This window comes from Solea senegalensis, linkage group LG3 (assembly GCF_019176455.1).
Source record: "Solea senegalensis isolate Sse05_10M linkage group LG3, IFAPA_SoseM_1, whole genome shotgun sequence".
NCBI classification, from domain to species: Eukaryota; Metazoa; Chordata; class Actinopteri; order Pleuronectiformes; family Soleidae; genus Solea; species Solea senegalensis.
The window spans coordinates 11,217,278-11,231,459 of NC_058023.1; the positions used below are offsets into that span (position 1 = coordinate 11,217,278).

Genomic DNA, 14,182 nt, shown 5'->3' on the forward strand with positions numbered 1-14,182 from the left:
TATAGGTACTTTATATTGACCTTGAAGACTAGAGTGTTTTCTTCTGCTGAAGTAAAGGCAGGAAAGCCACACAAATAACAAAACAAAAAACAGTCAGCAGTTGCCTGTCTTTTTCTCTGTGGCTCTCCCCTCCCTTCTCTTCTCCATCCTTCTGTGGGTGATGTCTCCAGTTCAAAGCACACACGGCACACGGACAGGGACTTAATCTGCCGAGTATGCTACAAAGGCGACCTTGAGGGGAGGTTTGATTGAGGTGTTCAAAACCCGGGTGAAAAAGAGGATTGATAGAATCAAGCAAGTGAGATTACTTCACATTCTCTACCACACCCACCCCGCTGACCTGGGGGGATAGGGTTGCAAATGAAGCACAGGCACAAGTTTGTGTGAGGGGAGCGAGAGGAAGACGGTGGATGAGAACGATGAGAGAGCGGAGCGAAAGAATCGAAGGTTGTGAGGGGAGCAGTGGTAAAGCAGGGAGATGGCGCCTTAGACAAAACAAAGGGAGGGGGAGAAAAAAAAAAACCCCTTGCCTTTGTACCCACAAACTTTGCCAGCATCAAACTTATGAATCGTGCAGATGGTGTATATCGATGCCAGAGTTTTTGACTTTGTCTTTTTCTCAAGCTTTGTGTTGTACAAGTTTTTGATTAGTTCCTCAAGATCCGTAAACTCCAGTTGTGCGTGTGTGTGTATATACATTGTAAGGAAAAACTCAAATAAATAAATAATCGCGCTGACAGCCGCGGCAGTGAACGTCAGATATCTTTGAAAAGATATTTGAATTTGTAGAAAGAACACATGAGAACTTCGCATATTTGTTTGCCCGTAGCGTATTTTCCTGAAGAGAGTGAAATTGCTGGTTCCTATTGATTCCCCTTGTCTGTCTTTGGAGCTATGCTAAGTGGGAACACGGCTTATTTGATACCTACTCCTTGTGTTGTTACATAAATGCTCCTCTGTGTGTATTTCCTCTTTTCATCTTCTGCCGCTCTTAAGAAAAAAAAAAAAAAAAAAAGGGGGTGGGGAGGTGTTGGCACCACAGTCTCGGCTGCTTTCATCAGTTATGTGAGCCTCACAATTATTCCCTTTCTTCAGTCAGAAAAGTCAACATGCCCGTGCGTGGCGCACAGATGAATGACTGTTGTCTCCTCTGCCAGGATTATTAGCCACAAGAGGTGTGTTCACTGACATCCTATGATGCCTCTTCCCCCCACAGTCACCACATTCAATATGTTCCCCTTTGTGTTTCTCGTCGAGGAAACAAAATGCTTGAAAGAGGGGTGGGGAGAACGTGGCAGGCTCTTGATGAGAGGCTCGATGATGACCTGCTTGGAAGACCTGACATAGGTCTGATGGGTCAAAAGAAAAAGTAGTTTGCCACGTGTCATCCAGACCTGGTTGATTAACCATCGGTTGCATTAACATTGTAATCCATTTACCGACGGCGTCTTTCAAAATGGGACCAAAATTGACATCATGTCCCGCTGAAGAAGACCTCAAGTCAGAGGTAGAAGCTAATGTTGTCATTGATTTCCAGTCGCGCCAGGGTGGCTTTTTGACTGACTTTCCCTTCCCCAAGACTTCCATGGTTTTTTTTTATGTTCTATGGCCACAACTTGAGCATATGACAGTGCCATGAAGCTACTGTCTGTATACCGCTAGTTTTCAAATGCATCACAACACTAAAAACTGACGAAACCCACCGACTCGCGGAAAGCAAACACGCAAAAGCACATATCAGCAGGCAAACGGCATCATAATATCTGTCTGTCCCGCGAACATCTGTGTCATCAGGGAGAGTTTCTCTGCGGCCTGACTTAACGACAGGGCGACAGAAGCAGCTTTCATTGTTTCGTTAATCTCACATTACTTACATGTCGCTACGTTACAACATTCAAAATTAAATCTTAGAGAAAGACGTGAAATGGGACACAGTATTTCACAAATTTCATAAAAACAGCGTGTAGCATCAGGCAAAAATGTAATTACATCTAAAGCTCTGCATGCTGGGATAAATCATTCAGTTGGTCTGTAAGGAAATATCTAAAATCTATCAGCAGTGACCCGTCAATACCATTCCTCTGTCCATAATGGAATGAATTGTTGCGTGCTTCACCTCGTCCACTTCCCATTAGCAGTCTTTTACTCTGACGTCCATGCTCTCTGGGCCGTTTAGCGGTCAGCCAGGAGAAAGTCCAGTCTTGGGTGCCCCACATTAACGTTACCATCTTGTCTTATGGCCTTTCAATGTCCGTGACCAGCTATAAAGGCCGGAAACCCTATTATTTAAGGAGGAAAGGTGAAAAGGCAAGCAGGGTGAATTGTATGGGGAAGTAGCTCGGCTGTGTGGACACAGGATTGCATCAGAGAAAAAAAGAAGACATGTTTGAGGTCCTAGGGACGAATTTAAAAAGAAATGTGCAGTGGATGAAAGCAGAAAGGCAGTAAAAGCAGCAGTTACAAAAAGTATTACCAGCAGATAAGTGAGTGGAGAGGGGGGCATCTGGGAAAAATAATGCAAGACAAACAAGCCTGGGTAAGAAATCATCAGGTTTTCTAAGTGAGTAGCAGAAATGTGGCAGGTTGTCGACCATTCAGAGGAGCATTGTCGTGAGGAATTTACCCGGCTGTGTACAACATGCAGAAAATCTACGAGCAAGAGCTATCGGGAGGCAACGCGGAGACTCGAAGATGATTTTCGAGATGCTCTGCACCCGACGTGCTGCGTGTTATCCGTCACACTCCAGCCCCCCATCCCCCCCGTTCTCCACCCGGCCCCGGGACGTCTCCATATCTCTTCAGTTCTTTTATCCGCTCACACTCAGGAGATGAATCCTGGCAACGATCATTCCTATGTGCGCTCGAACGACACCGCAACACAGCACTGACAAGCGCGTAGAGCGCGGACCCCACCCCCTTCCCTTTGGAAGTGTGCAGCAATTCTCAATCAGATTGTCACGTCGCTTTCTGCCGGTCAAAGGAGAGAAAGCGAAGGGAAAGCAATGGAAATGATGATTTCTTTCTCCTGAAGTCAGGCTTGTCGCATGCGATCTGCTTAGACATTCCACCTCATCAGCTTCTCCATTTAACAACGTTGTGCACAGAGGACATAAAGAAGCCCACAGCCTGCTGAGAGTATTCTGGCAGGTGCCTGTTTAAACGAATATTAATGGCTGAGAGAAGGAGGGCCTAGGTGCGCGCACACACAATCGTCCCCTGCACTTAACAGCACATGGCCATTAATTGTCATCCAATTTTCATATCTTGCCAATCTGTGTATGCCACCCCGCTCATTCCTCACACTAAATGCTTGTGACACATTAGCCACAGCCACCAAAGAAAGACGGAATGGAAAGATACGCAGAGAATTGCACACAGGGACTCTGTTTGCAAGGATCACAAAGGGAGCGACGGAGTAAATGGAAATGCACAACGGGGAAGGCATGACTCATCTGACGGCTGCCACAGAACGCGTCACTTTTTAGAGAGAGAGACAAAAAAAAAAAAATAGGATCACATTTGATTGCATCTTCAGTATCCTGGGGGACTTTAAGGAGCCATGGTGGGCAGCGATTGATCAGAGAACGAGCGTGGATGTGTGATCTGGCGTCGAGGCGTCAGGCTTGTCAGAGAGAAACAGGTCATGCTCAGGAGAAGCAGAGATGTGAGGTGTCACATAAGCTAAAAGCATTGCTTCAGAGCCGAGCTGAACAGTGAGCTTGATCACAAAGCCTTTTTTTTCCATTAATTTAACCTTCCTCCAGTGTCAAGTCTAATCTGACCCTTTTTACTAATTTCCTGGTTTTTCACCTTATCACCTAAAGGTATCCTCTACACTGTGCATCTAAACAAATACAATTGCTGCTCACCACTTTTATTGTTTTTTGTTTTGTTTTTTTCAAAAATGACCAAAGGAAATGAATATAAAAAAAAATAGTTTTCAACAGAAGAAAACAGAATCGTATTTACTAAGGCTGCCACATCCGCCAACATCATCAGCGGCACGTGTCAAATTATTATTAAATCAATGAATGTAAATGTGAATTTGAAACTCACTACAGGAAGTGCTGGGCTATCACTTCCATTGTCTGCCATGATTGCGTTCACTAATGAAGATCAAATGGAAGCTGGTGCAAGGGGGGGAAAGGGGAGGGGGGGCGGGCCATAGCATAAATAATGACACTACTGAGCTATAGCTTTAATGATCTATCTGCATCTATAAGGATTTCAGTCTAAACTGTTTCTCCACTGTTCTGTCTGGAAGAGCAGACATCCAAAAATCAATGATTCACTTGCAGTCATGTAGCACAGAAAAATAAACAAATATATATATATTTTTCCCCTTTTCACAGTATTGAAAATAGGATGTTTCTGAAAATGAGAACCCAGTGTTGACGTGGCACTCGAGTGCTTATGGAATCGGAGTTTGGCGAACACATGGGGTCGGGGTTGGATGATTGAAAGTGGACCACTGAGTATCGACTTTCCCCTCATTTTGAGCGGGTCTGTGTTTGTATCCAGCTTCATTATAGGTTCAATGAGCAATGCGCGGTTGCGCCGTGGGTGAAAGGCCTCTCGTTAGTGATTGAGATCGAGACGCTGCCGAGGCGGTGGGCGTCCACCGACAACGCCGTTCCAGGCGGATGATGCAGCACCGCGCGTGCAACATCTAACATGCAGGCTCGAGGATGAGATTTGGGCCAAATGATACCCAAGAAAATATTCTGCTTTGACACATTGTGGATGATGTCTATTAGTGGGAGCCTTTAAAACTCTAAAACTGAATTGTTTTAACTTGTTACCAGGGGGGGAAAAAATATTTTTCTCAGTTATATAAAACAAAGCAGAGCCATTTTGTTCGCGTCTGTGAAGTGTCAAATTACACAGAGCAGATCTGTGCAATGTCACAGCCCAATATTCACCTTGTTCCTAATGAGCACTTGTAGACATGCTCGCTGTCATTTTATGAATGCAAATTACTTGCTTTCAGACGCGAAGGCGCGCAATTCAGCGCTAACTGTCATCTTGAAAAGGCAGGACAGGATGTATATTCTCCGGCGTCATTTGAGTTCACCGAAATTCATTTGCGTTTGATGGCGAGACTTTGTTTGCTGGCGGCAAACAGGTTTATAGCCTTCAACGGCTGAATCGCGAGAGCCCAAAATGTGTCCCGTCTCAGCTTAGTGCTCTCCTGCACTTTATGAAGTTATCCAGAAAATCATAAACGCCAACTTAGGAAAAGCAAAAGTTGGAAAGGCAAATTAGATGTGACAAAAGCTAGTTTTGTATCGTTTTGAGACAAAGTAAGAAAGAAAAACTTATTAATCAGATTGATAATTTTATCAATGACAAGTCAGCCACAGACAATGACACTTTAGTCTCTCCCTTTTCAGTTTATATAGGTAGAAAAGTAGTATGATAGCATGAGTGTTTATGTATGTGCACATATTATAACATATAGTGTATAACTTTGTCTCATTCTCTTGATATATATGTATATATACTGTATGTATATATGTATGTGTATATACTGTATGTATATATGTATATACATATATGTATATATATATATATATGTATATATATGTATATATATATATATGTATATATATGTATATATATATATGTATATATATGTATATATATATATGTATATATATATGTATATATATATATATTTATATATATATATATATATATATATACATATCGGGGGGGGAAAAAACAGCTTTCACAAGTTTTAGTCTTACACTTGAACAGTAGCAACTATGCCGGCTTTTTCAAACCTACATGGAGTAGAATTCTGATTAATCAGACCTGAACATGGCAATTGTAAGAAAAACTTGAGGATTGCACATTTTGAACGAGTTTAACCCCCAAAATGGCGGCGATCACAGATGTTGACGAACATAAAAATCATCGTTTTGCACCAACAAGGCCAATCTTAATTGGTTCAGCAAACAAACTGGATACTCAAGATGGCTAAATTGAAAAAGAAATTAGGACAGGTCATAGACGAAAAAAGGAGAGGAGGGAAGAAAATACAAATCCGATTACATTTTTTCTTTTGAGAGAAGAAGTAACTGTGGTCATTCAAACCTATCAAAACAACAACAATATAGTTGTGACTTATTGTGGATTTTGCACAGCACTGACCATACAGTATATGTGTAACAAATGATGTTCATATTTGCCCATCTGTATTTATTTGTCAACATTCCATATACCAAAGGAAATTAAATATCCCCCTACAGAAATGATAATTAATCTTTTTACTGCCTCAAAATGTCACTGTGGCAAATGAACCCTACATTGTACCTTGTGGGTTCTTATAATAATGTATGGACTGTAAATTATAGGCAAACCTCCCCTTTCTTAAACCAACACCAATAATCTGTAATGTCTTGACACAAGAGCATATGCGCGCACACACACACACACACACGATAGAAAGGGAAAGATAAAGGAGCTGAATTTACTGAAACGATATAGAATCCTTGCTGCTTCGTCAAAATGTGCCATATTGTGTGACACTGCCACTATGCACGGGTACCTAAGTGAATTAATATCATCTGTCACCAGCACCTACATGCTCCACCCACCCAAGGAAGTGAAGCAGCTCCCCAGGCAAACAATATTCCCTTATTTCCACTCTTCAACTTCATCTGTCACAAATATTGTACCTCCTCCTTCCCTCCGCTGCACGCCACCACCTGATGCACACACACACACTCACACACACACACACACACACGCACTCAATGACCGTCTAAATGGCGAGCTCACGCCTATTTAATCTGTTACAGTTCCAAGCACATGCACCTACACACACACGCACACATGCGTTGACAGGCATGGCAATATCAAACCATATTCCTCATGACTGCCATCAAGTAGAAGGAAAAATAACTTTCCTAAACTGGCTCAGCATGTGTACAAAGAGGGAGATTAATCAGCTAAAGAAAGAGGGCTGGGAAGAGAAATGGGTATCAGACCCCTCTGACAAGTTCATAAATCTGGAGTACAGATGAGGAGCATGTAGCAACCAAGATGCCATTCACTGTGTGTGTGGTCATAAATTCAGAGCACAACACTTTGCTTCAAGTTCAAAGCTCCAAGTTCACGAGGTGTAGCATACATTATAAAACATATTTTGTGACATATTTTTCGAAATTTCAAGGACATTGTAGTTTTTTTTTTCAACCTTTCATTTTTACTTCTTCATTCTTGAACACCCTCTTGTGTTCCGTCTGTTGCTACAACGAGCTGCACTCACTGTATGGCAAGAAGAAATTTACATTTTAATGGGTTGTACTGGCCCTTTAAGTGTATTCCAACGAGTAAAATGGACTGGGTGAGGTGGAAAATGTTATCCTTGTGAATGAAACCAAGAGAGTTTGAGGCAGAAACAGCATTAATGTTTCAAGGTAGGCTTGTTTTATGGGTTGTCATTGTTGCTTTTACTTAATTTTTTGCTAATTTCCATTGTACTCTCCCTCTAAATCCCTGGGTCAACTTAACGCACAGGTTTTCCCTGCTTCATAGCTGCTAACCTGTTAGCCCTTAGCCATTAGCGAAGCTGCTAATGGGACAAGCATTTGTACCAGCAACACTTAGCTTTGCTGCTAACAGGAGAATAAGTTCACAGAGTTGCTTTCAGCTATTTTTACCAGTAACTTTTTGTCTTCACTTTTGTTGAGAGCACAATTAAACATGGATGGTCACACTCTCTTGATACAAAAACGTCCTTTAGCAAAAACTTAACTCGGTAAATAAAAAGGTTTGAAGTTATGAATTGCATGCATGGTGACCACCTTTATTTACATAATAAAATATTATGCAAAATATTACGGTATTCTGTCTTACTTACATTAACAGTTTTATATAAAATTGATTTAAAATTGTTCATGTATTTTGCTTTGCATCATGTACTTGGCTGAGCTGTCAGTCAAATCAAACATGCAAAATGCTCCACACCCACACTTGAAGGCTCGGGAAGCATTCATGCATAATATTTGTGTTCTTTCTATAATAAGACGACGGACAATAACAAAACACAGTTGAATATCACTTGCAATCACAATCACAGATGTAAGAATTAGCATTGACATTAGTAATTAGTTTAATCAAAATGTTAATGTGTAGTACATATGTAAGTAAAGTGTACAGCATATGTGAGGTTAAGTACATGAACTTAAAAACTGTGCTAAAATACAGCACTAAAGTCAATAGTCTTTGTCACTTTACACCCTCGAGGCAGCCGATGTGGTGTGCCAGGTGTGCAGATAATATTGTAGGATAACAAACAGGTGGTTAGTATTGGGGAATGTGTACCAGTATAATATAAAGCTGGAGTTTTTCCCTGCTCTGTGTTACCTATGTGTCACCGCCTGGATCTCTGGGGTGTCCCTTACACTCATTATTGTTTGTGCATACCTCGCCAATTTTCTGTGTGAATTCGGTATCTCCCGTCACAGCTGGAGAGTGGTGGCATGCATAGGTTACAGCTAATGGGCTGCAGGAAATAGTGCAGCATGCTGGCAACATAAGTAGGGGAAAAGGCCAGTTGTACTTTCATAAAACTTTAGCTTTTCCTGACAAATTTACACTGGAAATGTGTTTGCAACTTCTTTTTTTTATTCATGGGCTGGCACAAAAATCGCCTTTGATTTGAATGTGTGTGTTGCAGTGAGTGTGTTGTTCACTTATATGAAAAGAATTGGACTTAGTAAAGCACTTTGATGTGTTATTTCTGTTCAATGCCTTTCTTTCACTGTGTTGCTATGTTCTAACAGAGCTGTTATTTAAGCCACGCAGGAGTTAATGGAATGAGATGAAAAGCAGTGTTGCAGGTGAATACATTTGAAAAGGCAGTTAAATTATTTAAAAGAAAATATCAAATATGGGTAAAAGGCAGCAATCTGACTTGACCAGAAAAACAACTGCCTCTAAATCTGGAGGAAGACCGTGATCAGTCGAGAAATTTAAAAAAGCGTGTTAAATTTCCTCTATTGTTGTTTTGAAAGTTAAGTTGCTTTTCCATTTCCACACTCAGGATGCTGCTCTGAAGTCATTCCAAGGCTGTCTCTCGCATCCAGATCATCCATCCATCTTTATAAGCTCCTTATCCTCTTCAGGGTCATAGGAGGCTGTTACTATTTGCAGGCACACACAGGGTGAGTACAGTGTGAAACACATTGCTGGGCCCGTCAGGAGGCTAACACCTGCAGACATCCTCGCATTCACACAGTTCAGAGTTTCCGCTTTGCTTCAGGTGCGTGTCTTTACACCGAGGGGGGAGACACCCAGAGGAAAGCCATGCAGGTGTGAGAAACCTCACGAGGGAACACCACCAGACTAACACATTTGTAATGTAATGGTGAATTGCTCGTTTTTCTAGTAAACAAATGACAAACGCGAGAGTGCTTTTACTTTGAAATGGGAACAAGACGTGTTGTGTTTGCGGCTCGTGTGACAGACATAGACACTGAGCTTCTTTTCAGCGGAGCTAAGATTCACATGCTCTAGTGAGGCGACTAATCGCGCTACTCAGTAGCAAGCAGACAGGGAGCGATGGAGGGAGGGAGGGAGAACGAGTCGGCCAGTTGGCGTCATACAAAGCTGATCATTGTGTGGTGTATTTTAATTTTAAAAACATTACAGAATACAAAGGGACTGTCGGCCAGAGAGGATCAGTCACTCAATCAAGAAGTGAGCTGGAGCTATTGATCCCATACTGCTCCCATACTGCTCCCCTACGTCATCAAACTAGGTTGTTTGTTATTGTTGTTTTGATGTATAGAGAGGCCCCTAGAGGCAGAAAGAACATGCTGTACAAGGTTCAAAGGATTTTGTTTCCAGTGGGAATGAGGTACCGTATAAGTGTCCCGTGTTGCTTTTTTAGTGGGAGGACGGGGGGGGTTTATGTGTCTGGGTCGTCTCATAATGTGTCCATGGACACAGGTGTACCTGTACTGTATTGTAAAGTGCCTTTGTCGCACACAAATTTAAACGATCATTTATAATGCCACTTTTTCATGCATCTAAAACTAGTCAGTCCTGTCATGCATCAACTATTGTATAAATGTTGTAAGCCACTAGGATTATATGAAGCCAAGAGTGGGAATGTGGACACCATAGTAACACCATTCATTGGAACTTCCTGCTACTCTATCACACGTTTGTCAGTTTGTGCTCCTTTTCATTGGATTCCATTTGTTTGTTTTTTTAGTGTTTCCAGATGCTTTTTGTTGTTATTTCTGAACTGATGGCTATATGTGATCCATCAGTGAGGGTTGTGGTGTCAATGCCATTTGAAGATATGACTTCTTTGTTCCTCTGAGGCAGCACCTTTGTTGGGCCGACAATAAGTTTGGAGATAAGACTTGAAACAGTGTGGTCAGGAGGAACAGGGGTTGTTTGTGGCAATCTGCGCCTTTGCTTGAGATGAACTGTTGGGCATTGCTCAGATAGCTGACACATCTTCATATCAACAGCCTGCGTGACCTTTCTGAATGCCAGAGCAAGGGGGCTTTGTTCAAATCAGCATGACAGCAAAAATGGCCCCTGCATTACATAAAGCAGGGAAGAGATGACAGACGGGAAACTGACATTCGTGACACTCGAAGCCACACGTTTATAGGTACAATTCTGCTTTAAAATATCTGAAAACCCCTTAAAAAAACTGCCTTGGACTCTCTTGCAAGACTGAGACAATCATCACGATGACCAATGGCCCAATAAGAGAAGCTGCAGTCTATAAAGTGGAGGTAGTAGACACAGTCCGGTAGATTGATTCATGGTGTGTGTGATGTGGGAGCGAAGCTTAACTGCTACATAGCGAGATAACTGCCTAGGAGTTGCTCTTGCAACATGACTATATATATTTAAGATATATAGGCTTTAATGTAGCGTATTGATTGATTAAGGTGTGAAAACTCTTTTGTTCTTTTTAATCGATAATTTCCCTAGTCTTATGTAACGACCATCCAGAGACTATGGTGCTTTAGCTGCTTGTCGTTCAGCCGAGGAGTTTTGTAGAGGCCAATTAAAAAGCTGCATTTGTCTTTCAACTGCTTGTTTAGCCATGTGGCTACATGCAACACTTTGTGCATGACGGTTTGCTCTTCCACAGATGGAATAAATGGCTTTATCAAAATGTGTGTACAGTATTGTACAGCTGGATATAGCCTGTGCCAATCTCTATGCTACATTTGTCTCTCCTTCCATCCATCTTCATCACTTCGAATCTCTCTATCTACCATGTCCTCTCAGGGTTTTTTAAACATCTGTATTTCTGTTTCCTCATCTTTCTGTCCGCTTGGGTTTCTCCATCTTTCACTCCCAGCACCAACCCTATAGTATCGCTCATTTCCTTTCCCCAGATCATCTCGCCCTTCCTCCAAATGTTCCTTCCTGTCTGACATCACTTTTTATTTTCACGGCCCCGTCTCTGTCATCTTGTGTGTGGAGGCTCATTGTCATGCTTAGGAGCAGGTGTGAGGTCCGGGGAGAGCGAGAAAGAGAGTGAGAGAGAGGCTTGGATTGACGAAGCGCCCTGACAGAACAGGAACAGGAACAGAAGCAGGACCGGTTGACGAGAATTAACCCTGCAAGCCTTACTTGCACTCAATCCTTTTGTCTTCCTCCATCCCTCTCTCTCTCTCTCTCTCTCTGTCTCTCCACCTCTCTTTCACACTCCCTCTCTCTGTCTCATGGGACAAAAGCTTTCACACTTCAACACACACGCAAGGTGCAAGTTGTAAAGATAAGGATGCAGCATGCTTCACAATTAGAATAAATACATAAAATACTAACTAATAAGATTAATCAGTGATTTTGTCACTCATTCCTCACATTTGCTAGGATCTTTTCTCACCTCTTCTCGACATGCAGAGAGTTGTTACCAATTTTGGAATGGCAACAACTCATCTCAACATTATGTTGAAAGGATGTTATGGCTTATTGTTGCCTAGCCCAGCTTTGAATCTAATAAATGCATGTGTAAGTTACCTTATTGTGTTTGTCCTAAGAATATGAAAAAGCTGCAGTTTGCACATCTTAATGCTGCAATTGCTTCGCACATTTTCATATTCTCCAATACCACTCGTTTGATGCAGCATGATCTGCAGTGAGCGGGTTAACCAGAGCTGTCACTGTCATGTGTTATTAATTTGTCTGGCTGTCAGTAAAAACACACGCATGTCTGTATTTATTTTGGCGCCCTCTCAGGCTCCATTAGGATGTCAGGTTATTGCTTTTTTTCATTCTTTTTATTCCCCTCTGCCTTTCATTTCCGTGATCTTCACACAGCAATATTAACTGCAAATGCACTTCCCCTGCCGCCATTGTCAAAATTTGACTGATTGATAATTAAATAAATATAGAGCCATTTACAGTTTATTGCTTTTGTATGATGAAATGCTACTGTAGCAGGAGAGATCAGTTCGGAAGTTGTCTGTTTAGTGTCGTGAGTATAACTGGCATGTATGCAATACTGCAGAGCCTGAAAAGCCTGAAAAGCTTGAATATAAAGGATAGAATAAAGAGAAGTCAGTTTGATTTCATTGAGATTACATGTTTTCTGTTTATAAATGAAAAGCTGTATTTACAAAATTCAAAACAGACTTAATGACTTCAGGGGGTCACAAACGTTTTTTTGTGTTCTACTGAAATTCCACATCATCCCGTCATTACCAGTAGTAGCCATAGTTTCTCCTCATGCTTGACTCTGGAATCCCACCTTAAAAAAAAAGAAAAAAAAAAGATGTGAGACATCAAGCAGGTGGACAACCTGTATTTCCAGCAATGGGTTTTTATAATTGGAAATGGTGACATTAACTTCCAGAGCTTTCCATAGATTGTGGGTGCAGTATCTTTGAAATCTGGCCATCCATGGCTTTAATTGGATAACTGAAAATAACACTGCCTTCTTGTCAAGTACATATCACCTTGGTATTCTTATCCAGTCTGTATGTCACCCTGATGAAGGCCCTGTCTTGAAATACCTTAGTAAAATAATAATAATAAAGAAAAAAGCTTCCAGCATTGCTGAGACAGACAGACATGATCGTGTTCTTGATCTCCTCATCTGAGTCTTAACATGAAAGAGCTGATTTAAGGGCGATGACAGAGAAGACATATTGGAGAAAAAAACAAAAAATGAATCAAAGGTAGAACAAAAAAATCTTTTTCTTAGTTCCGCAGATTTATTCAGGCAAGAGAACTCTGGATTTAATGTTCTAATGTATCATTTTTAATATTACAGTTACACTGTATTAATGAATAAATGGGTTTTGCCTCAATAACTTCCACATAGAAGAGGCTGCTAAAGTAAATTACAGTAATGGCTGCAGTTTTATTTTTCCAAATTCTTGTTTGGAAATGTCTCTGCCTTAAAATAATCTTGTGCCTACATCATTTTATTATTTACATCAAATTGAAAACTATAAAATTCAGTTATTTTAATGAGTAAAAGTAATGACGCCAGCTTAATTTGTCTCAAGAGACGACAATACCATGGCTTTGCAGAAACACAGGTTTCTGATATTTCTTTTTCCACTGATCATTAGAGCCTGTATCTCTCACTCGTGGCCAGTGCTTCTTACAATCTTCCTGGATCTCACAAGAAAAGGCGCTCAGCAGACAGCGCAAGAAGCACAGTGGAGGTGGAAGAGGAGGAGGAAGTCGGAGACGCAGTTAATAACAACTCTCAATATAATCCTGTCCATGCCTTTGGATAGAAGCCAGATAAGAAGGGACAGGAGTGAAAATCAGCGGGGGAGAGTAGGAGGGAGAGGAGTGAGTACACGGTGTGGGGCATAAATGTAGAAGCCCGTAAATAACGGCACAGTGCATGAGTTAAACAGGCCGTGATAAGATGAGAGGGGAATGTCAGTGTTGTGGTAAAGACAATTCAGGATGATGTTAATGCTGTGGTAGCTCCGAATAAATCAACTTTTCTGTGATTAGTGTAAAAATACTATCAAACTGCTGTGGGTCAGCTGAGGATGTGTGGCCACACGCATCCTCAAACCACCTCTTAATGTACAGTATTTGTCTATTTGTGTATTTAAAGTATGCGTTCAGGAAGGATTGGAAGCGTTCAGGCGTGTACTTGTACTTATCTGCATACGATCGCGTTACTCACGACCAGTGGCGTTTGCCGGTCTGTGTAACAGGA

General features: G+C 41.5%; 1 long non-coding RNA gene across 1 annotated transcript in view; it reads left to right on the forward strand.

Moving 5' to 3' along the window:
• The window catches only part of LOC122766152, a 53,044-nt gene that overhangs the window by 22,327 nt on the left and 16,535 nt on the right, over positions 1–14,182 (forward strand). The window contains exon 2 of the long non-coding RNA XR_006360041.1: positions 9,056–9,176. This is a non-coding gene — a long non-coding RNA (uncharacterized LOC122766152). The remainder of the gene's footprint in view (positions 1–9,055; positions 9,177–14,182) is intronic.